At 38.4% G+C, this 13,502-nt stretch overlaps 1 long non-coding RNA gene across 1 annotated transcript; it reads left to right on the forward strand.

The window, feature by feature from the left end:
- Positions 1-37: 37 nt before the first annotated feature.
- Positions 38-5,163, forward strand: LOC120891623 (uncharacterized). The gene is made up of 2 exons (XR_005736113.2): positions 38-209; positions 4,786-5,163. It is a non-coding gene; the product is annotated as an uncharacterized LOC120891623 (long non-coding RNA).
- Positions 5,164-13,502: the final 8,339 nt, after the last annotated feature.

The following is a 13,502-nucleotide window of genomic DNA, read 5'->3' on the forward strand; positions in this document are numbered from 1 at the left end:
GCTGCCAGGAGTCAGCACCGGAAAAGACGGAAGCGAGCCATGACGTCACTTCCGCCTGCGACTTGCAGCCGGAGGAGACTGACTGCGGGGTTCGGGCATCAGACTCTCTGAACCCCTAATGGCAGAGAAATGGTAGTTCCTCGCGCGAGGGTGCGGCTGAGCCTGAGATCCACTCAGAGCGGGGGCAGGAGGCAGAACCAAGCGCGGAGGTGAGGTGACTACTAGGCCCGGGGGCAGGGTCTTCGGGGGCGGGGCGGGGGCGGGTCTAGGCCTGGATGCTGACTCCGCCCACAGCCACAGAGTCCAGAGTTGATTTCTTCATATTGATGAACCTGACAATGCAAGGTAGTACCAAAACAAACTGTTGTTCTGGTAAAACAGACACGCAGAACAATAAAACAGAATAGAAAGCACAGAAATAAACCCATGTACATACAGTCAAGTGATTTTCAACAAAAGTACCAAGAATACACAACAGGAAAAAGAGTCTCATAAATGATACTATGAAAACTAAACATACACATGCAAGAGAATGCAATTAGACCGTTATCTCACACCATACACGAAAATCCATCCCAAATGGATTAAATAATTAAACCTCAGGCCAGGCAATCAGGAAACTCCTAGAAGTAAACACAAGAAAAACTTCCTGACATTTACCTTGGCAATGATTTTTTGGAGTTCACACCCAAACCACAAGCAACAAAATAAGCAAGTAAGGCTATATCAAACTAAAACAATTTCGAAAAGCACAGTAAACTATCAAACAAATAAAAAAGTAAAGAATGGGAGATATTATTTGTAAACCATAAATCTGATAATGGGTTAATAGCCAAAAATAAATAAATAAGGAACTCATACAACTGAGGAGGGAAAAAAAAAACCCAAATAGCCCAATTTAAAAATAGGTAAAGGAAGTGCTGGGGTGGGGGTGACACCGTGGTAGAATACTTTTCTAGTATGTGCAAGGCCCTGGGATTGATCTTCAGCACTAGAAAAAAAAAAACGGCAAACAGTGCAGAGTATTTGCCTAGCATGCACAAGGCCATGGATTTGATCCCCAGCACCTATAAGTAAGTAAATGAATGGATGAATAAATAATAAATTCAAAGGACCAGACTAGCTATTCTTCCAAAGAATTCATATAAATAGCTAATGGGCATATATGAAATAATGCTGTACATCAGGGATCACCAGGGATATGCAAATGAAAACCATAATGAGATGTAACCCCATGCATGAGAGGATAACTATTATTAAAAAAAATCAACACATGACAAATGTTGGTAAGATGGTAAAGGAAACAGAACCCTGTATGATGCTGGTAGTAATACAAATTAGTAGTCCTATGGGAAAAAAATGTATAAGTTCTTTACAATATTAAAGAGTATATTGCCTCACATGCAAGAAGTCTGGGTTCAATCCCCAGCACCACCAAAAAAAAAAATAGTATAACTATAATGTTATCCAGCAAACTCACTTTGGGGTATGCAATCAAGAAAATAAAGTCACTAGGTGAGACATCTCCATGCTTGAGTTCATGACAACAATGCTGTGGGGAGGGGGAGAGAGGGAGTCTCATTGTGTTGTCTAAACTAGCCTCAAGCAATCTTCCTGACTCCTCCTCCTGTGTAACTGGGTCTACAGGAACACAACTGGGAAACAGAAGATATCCCAAAATTTACAGTCCAATGACCTGTACCTTCAGATTCAAGGTGATCTGCTTGATTACACTTCAACACATACTCAATGACAAATGTTTTCCACAGACACCTTAGAAAATGCCTTCTTCTGTTGCCATCAATTTAATTTCTTCATTCAACCAAGAGATCAGGCTGGGTTTGAATGGATGACATTCTGTACACAGAAAAAGATACATTAATGGAAGAGGCTCATGTAAGAGATCTTCCTGTGATTAAAAAAAACTACATTTCTGATCAGGTATGCTGCATAACATATTTCTGTTCCTTTGTAGCTCTAAGAAATGATTCTAGTCTTACTGAGGCCAGGTACTTATAGTTCTCCAGCATCACATCTTTGTATAGGTTTCTCTGAGTTGAATCAATTAAAGACCACCCCTGCTGGGTGAACTCTGTAGCCACATCCTCAAAGGTAACCAATTCTTAGACCATCACACATATGCTAATTGAGCACAGTGATATTTCCACCAATGTTCACTGTTAAGAAGTGACACCAATACCTATAAAGGATTATAAGGTCTTCCATATTCTACCATATTCAGTGGTCGTAGGACATCTCTGAAAACAATTACTCACTGAAGATCTCCTCCATCATAGGGCTTTTTAGCATCTTTAATGGGTAAACTTATCTCTCCATTACTAGACAGGGAGCTCTTTTTGTGCTATTTCTCTATATTACAACACACTCCTGAGCATGTTACAAAGACTTGATAAATAGCAATATATGAATAAATTATTTGAGAAAGGATACTTTCATTTTCTTTACAATCTATCAGAACACCCAGAGAAATAAATATCTAATCAGCACCCTGAAAGTTAAGATTAGTATGATTATTAAAATACTGAAATAATTTTCAGGTAACCCCTCACCAATCTAAGAGGCATGGCTATCTGAGAAATTCAGTGAGGGACTAAGTCTTGGCAAAGTTATTTTTTGCTCTAAGGAGCTCTGAAAACAGGTCTGTCGATAAGGAAATATGCCTCCCTGGTCAATCCAATTGTGCCATTTTATGGAATCCATGGCATCAAGGAAAACAAATGCTTTCCATGGTATTTTGTTTGTTTGTTTGTTTTGGTTCTGGGGATTGAACCCAGGTGCATTAACCACTGAGCCATATCCCTAGACCTTTTTTGAGACACAGTCTGAGTTGCTTATGGCCTTCCTAAATTGCTAAGGCTGGTATTTATCCTCTTGCCTCAGCTTCCAAAGTTACTGGAATTACAGGCATGCACCACCACATCTGGCCCATGTTTTTTACATAATATGGATTCAGGGTTGCATGCTTACATTCCAGATTATGAGAAGATTCCAATGGCTCTCCCATGTTCCTTAGATTATGAAGCATCTTTAGACTAAGTTGTTTCATGTCCTTGAAGTACAGGGGAACATCTAACGCTTTTACACATTGCTTATACTTACAATGTTCGTCATCACTGAGGGTTTAAGTGTATTACTTCCTGCAGGAGTTTCTTCATTCTTTACATCCAGTGGGGATCCTTTTGTGTGTTTTGGTATTTTCAGTAAGATAAAAAAAAAGAAACAAATAATGGCTTTCTCACATTCCTTACATCCCATGTGCCTGTGAAGATAGGAGGAACACAAATACTTTTCTACAACTTTACATTCAAAGGGCTTCTGTCTACTGTGAGTTATCACGTGTAAAGTAACACGAGGAGGAAGCAAAGTCCTTCCCATCTTGGTCATAATCAAAGTGTTTCTCTCCTGTTATGACTTAAATGCTCAATAAGACCTGAAGATGTACTGATAGTTTTTCCCATGTCCCTTACACTCATATGGAATCTGTACAATGTGAGTCAGTATATGCGTAGTAAAGGCAATACAGTTAAGTCTTTCCACAATTGTATGTTTATATGGTTTTGTGTGATTTTGCAAGTGCTTCTTAAAACATGACTTTCTAAAGGATTTTGACCATGTGTTGGATTTAAAGGGCTTCTAACCATTGTGGATTTTCATATATTTAGTGGGTTGAGAGAAGAAAGGGAAGGCTTTCCTCTATTCCTAGGGTTTCCGCCCCTAGTATGTTTGAGCTTGTTTATTGAGGCCTGAGCTCACAGTGAAGGCCTTCCCACATTTCTTACATTCATGGTTCCTCTTTGATGTGAATTCACATGAGAATGTGAAGCCAGTAGGAACATGTAAATGGTTCCCCACACATGTACATACAAAAGGTTTCTCTCTATTATGAGTCCTCAAATATGAAGTAAGATAGGAAGAAGCAGCAAAGGCCTTCCTGGTGATATCCAAATGTTTCTCATCTGGTCATTAAGGCACAATGCTGTAATAAAGTCATTCACAGATTCTTTCCATTTATAGGGCTCCTATGTGAATCCTTACATGTTTACTTAGTGACAAAAATACTGAAGGCTTTCCCACATTCCTTACATTCTCCTCTGTGTGATTTCATAGCCCTATAACCCAGTAAAACTTGCCAAAGTTCCTGCATTTAGAGGGACTTATTCCTTATATATTCATATGACTGTGAAGGTGGGAGGAATGCATGAGTGTTTCCCAACACACTGGACACTCAAATGGCTTCTCTTCTGTGAGCTCACACACACAAATAGTTAAGTTTTGCTGTGCTTAGCAAAACAAGGAGTTCTGTGAGAAAGTATGAACTCTTTGAACTGTGTCCTTGTTGCTGTCTTAAGAAGATAGGAGAAAAGAATGTTCTGCCAAGTGTAAAATTTATATATGTGTGTGTGTGTGTGTTTGCCTGGGATTGATAAAAAATACGGAGCACTGTGACCATAAACAAAGTTCTCCTGAGAATGTTTATCCATGCTTGTAAGGATTAAGCTGACGAAAGGATGTTTTTTCTTTCCCCTTATTTTAATTAACAATGCTGTATAAAAGAAGGAGGGAAAAAAGTAAAGACAGTGCTCGTTTTCTACTGAATGTGTGTGTGTGTGTGTGTGTGTGTGCGCATGTGTCTTTCTTAAGTGTCTCTGCTGTACCAGGAATTACAGATTGTCAACGGGTCTGATACTCTTCAGTGTGGGATTGCATATGAATATTAAGATGGACAAAATATTTAAAACATTTTCTAATTCCCCACATTTGCAGGATAGTTTTACAACCTCGGTTTGAACATGCATCATACAGCTTGTGGAATGAGTAAAAGTTTTCCTACAGAACTTCCATCTGAATTCTTTTTCTCTTGTTGAGTTCTCCTGTGGGCTTGAAGGTGTGACTGATTGACAAAGGCTTTCCCACAGACATGGTACTCAAAAGATTTGTCTTGGGTGCACATTTTCTGGTAGGCAACATTTGGAGCCTGACTGAAATCTTTTCCATACTGATTATACTCAGAACTGTTCCCTATCCTTTGAACATTTATTTGTAGTAATAAGTATGAGTGTCATTAAAGACTTTCCAAACTGATTGCCAAGTTCCCAACATGTGACAACTTCCCTGATAATAAAGAGATGAATAACAATTAAAGGATTTTTCAGACTGATGAATAAATTCTACCCATTTCAGGAGAGAAACATGATGGCAATAATGATGATTTTTTCCCATTTTCATAACATACACAAAGTCCTTACCCTTTGAATTTCTTTCAATGTGAACTCATAAGTCATATGAAGAATTCTGTGATATCTGCTGTAATTTTGAAAAGATTCCCATAGCTTTTCATAAAATAGTTTTTAAAACTCAGTGTTCTATGATAAAGATGGCAATGTGACCTGGTAGAAACACTGGTTTGGGGGATCTCTCCAGAAATACTATTCTCTGTTTGAGAAAGATACTCCTCTCAAATTTCTCTCATTGGTGCTGATTTCTATCATGGAATTCCCAGTCTTCTCTAAAGGAGGAAAATAAGAAATATCTGTTGTCAATTTTACCATTTGCAACCCTCTTGTTATTTTTAACTCAAAAAAAAAGTCCTATTTGTTGCCCCTTTCGTGTTAAGGCACATTTCTCATGGTGAAATTAAACAGAGAAATATGTGAGAATTTATTCATCAAAATGGTAGGTTAAAGAAGTTAAAAGGTGTTAATTTTGTTGAGTTATTTATATGTTCTGGAAATTAAATCATGCCAGACAATAAAGGAGCAAAAGATCTAAACAGACATTTTTTTGAAAAAAGAAATATAAATGGACAACAAATATATGAAAAAAATGTTCAACATCCTTAACAGTCAGGGAAATACAAATCAAAACTGTACTGAGATTCCATTTCACTCCAGTTGGAATGGCAATATTCAATAATACAAATAATTTCTAGCAAGAATGTGAAAGGAAAGGTATACTCATGTACAGAAACATCAACAATGAGTAGTTAGATATATCCTGAAACTTCCAGTCCAATGGCCTCACCCTTCAGATGCAAATGCATTTAAAACAGTTCCCTCATTTTTCTTCCAAGCATACTGAATAACTCAAAGTCAAGAAATATTTTCCAAAAACACCTTGGAAAATGTATCCTTCCACTATATTCAGCTCTTCTTCCTTTAATCAAGAGATCAGGCTGGGTTTGATGAGATGACATCCTGTACATGAGGAAAGGTGCATTCATGGAAAAGGCTCATGTAAGAGATGGTGACTCTTTCCATGGCTCAGGAACTTTAGTGATAATGAAAGCAGTTAGTTATAACAAAAGCAGCAGCAGCTCTGGAAAGTCTAAGTAGAGAGAAATGTGTCCACCTGTGATGCAAGAGTATAACTTCATACAAGCATGCATGTTCCCCATACCTGATAATCATTTGGCAGACAGCCATCTTCCTTTCTGCCTCTGCCTTTGCTTTAGGAAAGCAGATTGGATATCTAGGAAGTAAACCTCCTGGAAAAGCAAAAGGCCTGAGAACTCAAAGCTGACCATAATTCTGCAATCATATGCCTGGAAGTCATTCCATCCTAGTTTGAAATTCCCATATAATCCAGCACACTTAGGAAAACCCCAAAACATACACTATGTCATATGATGCCAGACCAGTCTGCCTCACCTAGAGCCAGAAAAAGGCATGGTGAGCTGTGCTTCCATCAGGGAAAGTATAATAGCATTTTACAGGTAAAGAACCATAAGCCCTGAGAGACATGACTTTTTTCACACTATGATAGAACTCATGACTAAAATTATGCAGCATTTAAAGCCCAAATACATATACCAGAGGCTGACTTACCAAACAAACCTGTATGGTCCACTCCAGCATCTCTGAAATGAATAAGCAACATGACTATTCAGGCCATTTAAATCTATCCTGGGCAATGGGACTCTCAAGCAAATTCTCTGAAAAGAGCATCAGCAGAATTTGCCATGTGACACACCCATGGCCTCCATCCTGTAAGATTGATGATGAAATATGCCTGAACACCCCCTTTTGTAATTACAGGGACATGTCAGGGTCGTGGGAATCTAAGTAGATAGTGGCAATTTCAGTTCCTCTGACTATAGGATTATTTGGATTCCTATAGTTATTGATCATTAATCAACAAAATAGTAACAATTTGTAAAAATCATACATTAGCTCTGTGTTGGCAATAAAAGATGAAGCCACTAAAAACAGTATACTGTACAAAATGCATATTAATAACAACAGCTACTATTTAATGAGCATTTCTATGTGTTGAAAGTTAACACTAGAGATAAACACACACACACACACACACACACACACACACACACACACAATAATCCTAACAAAACTCCACAGCAGATACCGTTATCGTGAATGCTGAAAAAATTAATTAGGCTTGGGAAACAGAAGTGATTGTTCCAATATCATCTGGTTATTATGAAGACTAAAAGACTAAGTTGTGAAAAATAATAATAGCCAGGTGTGGTGGTACAAGCCTGTAATCCCAGTGGCTCAGGAGGCTGAGGCAGGAAGATTGCCAGTTCAAAGCCAGCCTTTGTAACTTACTGAGGCCCTAAGCAACTCAGCAAGACTCTGTCTTTAAATAAAATGCAAAAAATAAAAATAAAAGGGGGCTGGGGGTGTGGGTCAGTGGTTAAGTGTCCCTGAGTTCAATCCTCAGTACTAAAATTAATTAATAATTAAAAATAAAAATAATAGCAGCTAAAAGTTCTCAAGGGATATACAAATAAAAAATTGTAACCAGCTAGGCACACACCTGTAGTTAGCTACTCTGGAGGTTGAGACAGGAGGATCACAAATTTAGGGCTACCCTGGGCAACTTAGCAAGAAAACCTTCTCTCAAAATAAAAAGAACCAGATGTAGCTCAGTGGTAAAGCACTTCCCTAGCATGTGTGAGGTCCTGGGTTCAATAACAACAGTTATTGAATAAAATAGCAAAATAAAATAAAAAATAAGATAAACATTCTGCTAGCCTAAGATTAAAACAGAAGACTCAAACAAGATAAACAATGAGAGACGTTACTACTGGCAAATTGTAGAGATGAAGCAACTAACCATGGAACTTCAAATGACCAAGGAAGTGAGCTCCCATCATGAACTGCATTTTGTCTGCCCCACCAAGCCTTTAATTTGGGCATATGTAATAGCACTCTATCATGAAATGGAAATTGCATAGTCATCACTGAACTCAACTGCTTCTGTGAGTACAAGTATATTGTATGAGCAGTTGGTAAAGACTTGGCCAACACATTCCATTTTCCCTACTTTTCTCCATCAATTGATGCCTGTGGCTTCCTGGGGTATTCCTGATGCCCAGAGGACCAACACAAAGCCAAATTCCCAGATGGGTCTGCACTAAAGCACTATTGAACAATGACCCTATACTAATGGCAAATCTTCCCAGCAGCAGGGAACCAAGCAGTATATTTGTCCTCTGATACTGGCATTGAGATGGCCAGAAGCACACATACATATTGATTCATGAATACCTGCTGTGTTAGGTAGGGTTCTCTAGAGAAACAACTGATTTTTTTTTGTATGATGAAACTGATAAGGGAATTGGCTCACCAAAGAGGTTGAAAAAAATTCTACAATGACCATCTGCATGTTGCAAAGCCAAAAAAGACCACAGTGAAGACAGTCCAGATGCCAGAGTACTCAGAGCCTAGAAGACAGATGGTACAGCCTCCAGTCCAAGTCAAAAGGCCCGAGAGCCACTGATGGCAAAAGTGGAAGCAATTGGAATCTAAGTTCAAGGGCAACAGCAGGAGAAAATGCACTCTGCTCAGAGAGGAAGAACTGGAGAAAAGGGGTGAGGGTGAGAGGGAGAGGGAACGAGAGAGGTAGGGGCGGAGAGAGGTGGGGGGAGACTATGTCTTCTCTTCTTCCAATTTTGAGTTCATCAGGACTCCCAGTCTATGGATGATGCCTGCCCAAACTGAGAATAGGTCTTCCTCACTCACTTCACTGATTGACAGGCCAGTTTTCTCAAAAACATTGGCAATGAAACAAACCCAGCAGTGGGCTAGGAGTGTAGATTAGTGGTAGCGCACTTGTCTAGCATATACAAGGCCCTGGGTACCATCTCCAGTACCTCAAAACAGGAAGGAAGGAAGGCATTTTTAAAAGAAACATCCAGAAGTGTGCTTTACCAGTTCTTTAAGCACCCTTCAATCCAGTAGTGCTGATTCCCAAAATGAACCATCGCTGTTGCCAAAGTTGTTACCAGATGGCTTAAAATTTTGTTAGGAACAAGACTGATGACAAGTAAGGTAAGGAAAAGGAATAGGTATAGATATATAGCTCTATTAAAGGACAGGCTGTATAGGCACTTGTGTCCCATGTAAATAGCCACCAAAAGAAATAATTAGATGGGCTGATGTAGTGTGTCAGTTACCTTATCTAGCCACCCCAGAGCTTGCTCCATGGACCCAGGAATAACTATAAGGTCAGCATGAAGGATATTTGTGGCTCAACAATATAGATTTCAATTTACCAACACTGGCACAGTTGACACTACTGCTCTGTGCCTAATCAGCCAAAAGTAGAAACCATCAACTTTCCAAATGTCAGCAATCCCTTACTTGACTAGGGAGCCACCTGGTGGCAGGCTTATTACATCAGCCTGCTCGCATGATGAAAGTGAATAGGTAAAATTCTTCATCTCTGGAATACACTCAAGTTCACGAGATGGATTTGCTTTTCTCCTAGATATGCTTCTGTGGGCATCAACATGTGTACTCACCTACTGACTTCCCTAAGAGAATTACCACTTCCAACCCCAGCAACACAGAACACCGTCAGTTTGGAGAGCTTAGTTCCTAATAAGGAACACTTCCTCTAGTGGACACAATTATAGTCTCATACATTGGATAATAAGATAACCCCCTAGCCATTCTGGGTTTCAAATACCAGTAAACCAAGAGGCAAGGAAAGGTGGAGGTGGGGGAGGGATGCTTATGGACTGACAGATACAATTACCAAAGGAAAATGGAGATACTGCTATATAATCTCAGTAAGGAATCTCCTTGTATACTCATAATGCACAAAAAGGTCAACAAGTTACAACTGAGAACAGGCAGGCATATAGAAGGTGTAGATCCTTTGAATATGAAGATTTGGAAATAGATGAGGTTTTCGCTGAGGGAAAAGGAAACAAGGAAATGATCATTGAAAAAGTAAACCAGGTATATAAATTGCAACTTATGAGTCTAATTCCAGAAAAAAAGAACTGTTAATGATTTTGCATGTTTTCTCTTTACTTGTTATATCAGGTATTTTTTATATGAATGTCTATATAAAGAGATCATTCACTCCTGCTTGTTTTTATACAAAACTTATTAGTGGTTAGTCTTTCAGGTAATGAAATACTCAATGAGAATGTGACTTTTGAATAGAAATCAATATGACCTTTGATGGGAACACCTAGACCTTACTTAAGGAAGAGAATTTCTTCCCTTGAGCCTCAGTGGGTAAGAAATATAAATGTGTGGACTGGGGGTGCAGCACAGTGGTAGAGTGGTTGCTTAGCATATAAGAGGTCTTGAGTTCAATCCCCATGATGAAATTATTGTTTAATTGACATAAAGGTATTCAAATATGCGTACCAGGGTGCATATGCATGCTGAACGGAAAAATGCACTGTCCATTGTCAATTTATTCAGTTCACTCCAAATTTACCTTCAGGAATTAATTACTACTATTTTTAAGCATTTATCTTTTACATACACCATATTTTGCCAATATGTTGACACACTGGTAGGACATGCAGGGGGGGTGGGGTACTTCTCTTGATACAACCAGCTGCTGCAGAGTGAAAGATGCTCCAGTAGTGCCTGGCCCACATTTGTGCACAGAATACACAGTTCATAGACAATCTGGAAGCTCTGGTTCTGGGACACTTCTCTCTGCACACTGGCACAACATGTGTATCTCCCATACTTTGCAGCTTTGCTAATGTTTGACTAGCAAAGACTAATGAGTATCACCAAATAAATAAATAAATAAATCTCCAAAATCCAATAGGTTAAAAATAGCATCTAGTAGGCAAGAAGTCTCTGAAAGTGACAATGATGTCCACTTTTTGATACTTAAACTCTGATTCTCCCTTACTTAAAGCCATATGCAATTGAAATCAAACCAATACCTTAATTAGAGCTGTGTGAGATCATTAGCAGAAATTCACTAAAAAGCCCACACGTGGGCCTGTGAGATGGGTATGGTTTGTTTTCTTATGATGTTGGGGATCAAACCCAGAATTTCACTTATGCAAAGCACATGCTTTACCACTGAATTATAACCCCCGCCCTGTTCTCTTTATGTCAAGAGTAAAAATATCTGAGTGCTCTATTCCACTAGCTGAGCACACTAGCTCACTTCTGTAACCCCAATTACTTGGGAGGCTAATGAAGGAGAATTCTAAGTTCTAAACCAGTCCGAACAACTTGGCTGGAGTGATTCAGTGATACGGTGCTTGCCTAGCATGCACAAAAGAACCAGGACTCAAAACACAATACAAAGACTTTTAAAAGACCTGCCAAAAACCAAAGCAAGAACAGACTTGACCTCAAGGGCTGCAAAAATTCTGCGAAGAACACTTTCTTTTGAGACAAGGTCTAAGTTGCCCAGGCTGGCCTCAAACTTGTGATCCACCCACCTCAGTCTCCTGAGTAATTGGAATTACAGGTGTGAGCTACCATATCCAGCTTTCAGAACATTTCATCAAAATATGGCCCTTTCTCATATGTATCTGTCACTCTGTATGCTAATGTTATATCCATTACTCTGGGATTACACACTCACCTTGTGAGATTCTGGACTACTATGTAGCTCCTTATTCTAGTGTCACTCAGCACAAGGTTATTACATAAATAACTGTTAAAAGCTGTATATACCAGAAGGAACAGTGCACACACCTATATTCCCAGACCTTTAGCAACTTACGAAGAACTTGTCTAAAAAAAATAGAGTTGGAGAAGTAGCTCAATGGTAACTGAGTTTAATTCTCATGTGCACGGGGTGAGGCTGTATCATTTATGAGAAAGGAGTACTACAAATGTTTTAGGGAAATCAAGTACAGAACTTCCAGCCAAGAAAAGTGATGGAAAAATGAACCATTCAAAGAAAAATACAACAAAAAGACAAATCATAAGCCACTTAAGTATACTCAAAATTTATCAAATTATGTGTAAACAGACATACAGTTCCCAGTAAGTAGGTTAGTGGGGACTTTGAAAATGTCATTAATGCACTACAGAAATAAATGTTCAATGGTGGTCCAGACAAAGGTGACAAATGTAAAATCGCATGGCCTAACGTATAACCTACCATTAAGGCTCCCTTTTGCACTTAAAATAACAGTATTCTTTTGCTTTTGAATGGAATATTAGGTCCATTTGGTCTAAAATGTACAATGTTTCCTTAATGATTTTCAGGCTAGATGTATGAGGTATTGAATTCCCTACACACACTGTATTGTTTTTCTAAAAATTTTTTAGACACAATACCTTTATTACCTTTATTTATTTTTATGTGGTGCTGAGGATCAAACCCAGTGCCTCACATGTGCTACAAGCACTTGGCCACTAAGCCATAACCCCAGCCCATGTATTGGTATTTCTTTCTACACCTGTTAATATTTGCCTTTCTTATTTGAATGCTATACTGTTTGGTTCACATATACTTAGAAATGTTATATCTTTTTGATGAAGTGATCATTATCGGTTTATCCCCTGTAAGTACATCTATACATACTCTTGCTGGATTTCCACTTTTTTTTTTTTAAGGTGAAAATGGACACAATACTTTTATTTTATTTATTTATTTTTATGCGGTGCTGACGTCAACTGAACCCAGTGCCTCACACATGCTAGGCAAAGGCTCTACCACTGAGCTACATCCCCAGCCCTTGGTTTCAATTTCTAAGAGATATTTTTCCATCCCCTCATTTTCAGTCAACTTATGTCCTTTTAAAAGACAAAGGAAGCGCTTGCTTAGCATGTGTGAAGCTGAGACACTGAGTTCAATTCTCAACACCGCATATAAATAAATAAAATGAAGGTCCACAAACAACTAAAAAAATATATTAAAGAAAAGATGGACTCTCTCATAGATAACCCAAAGATGTCTTTTGAAAAAGTATTATTCAACAAGACAATCTAGGTATTTTGATGGGTAAATTCAGTCGTTCATTCACACTAAAATTAAACATTAAAAGGAACATACACACCATGATAGAGTGATTTATCCTTGGGATGCAAAAATGGTTTAACACATGTAAATCAATAAATGCGATACATCACATTAGCAAAATGAAGGACAAATTATATCATTGGAAAAACATCACGTTATAACATAAAACATCATTTCATGATAACAATTCTCAATAAGTTAGACATAAACGAAATGTACTTATACATAATGGCTATGGACAAAGCCACATTCATATTAAAGATACCTTA

Source organism: Ictidomys tridecemlineatus, chromosome 2 (assembly GCF_052094955.1).
Source record: "Ictidomys tridecemlineatus isolate mIctTri1 chromosome 2, mIctTri1.hap1, whole genome shotgun sequence".
Classification (NCBI taxonomy): Eukaryota; Metazoa; Chordata; class Mammalia; order Rodentia; family Sciuridae; genus Ictidomys; species Ictidomys tridecemlineatus.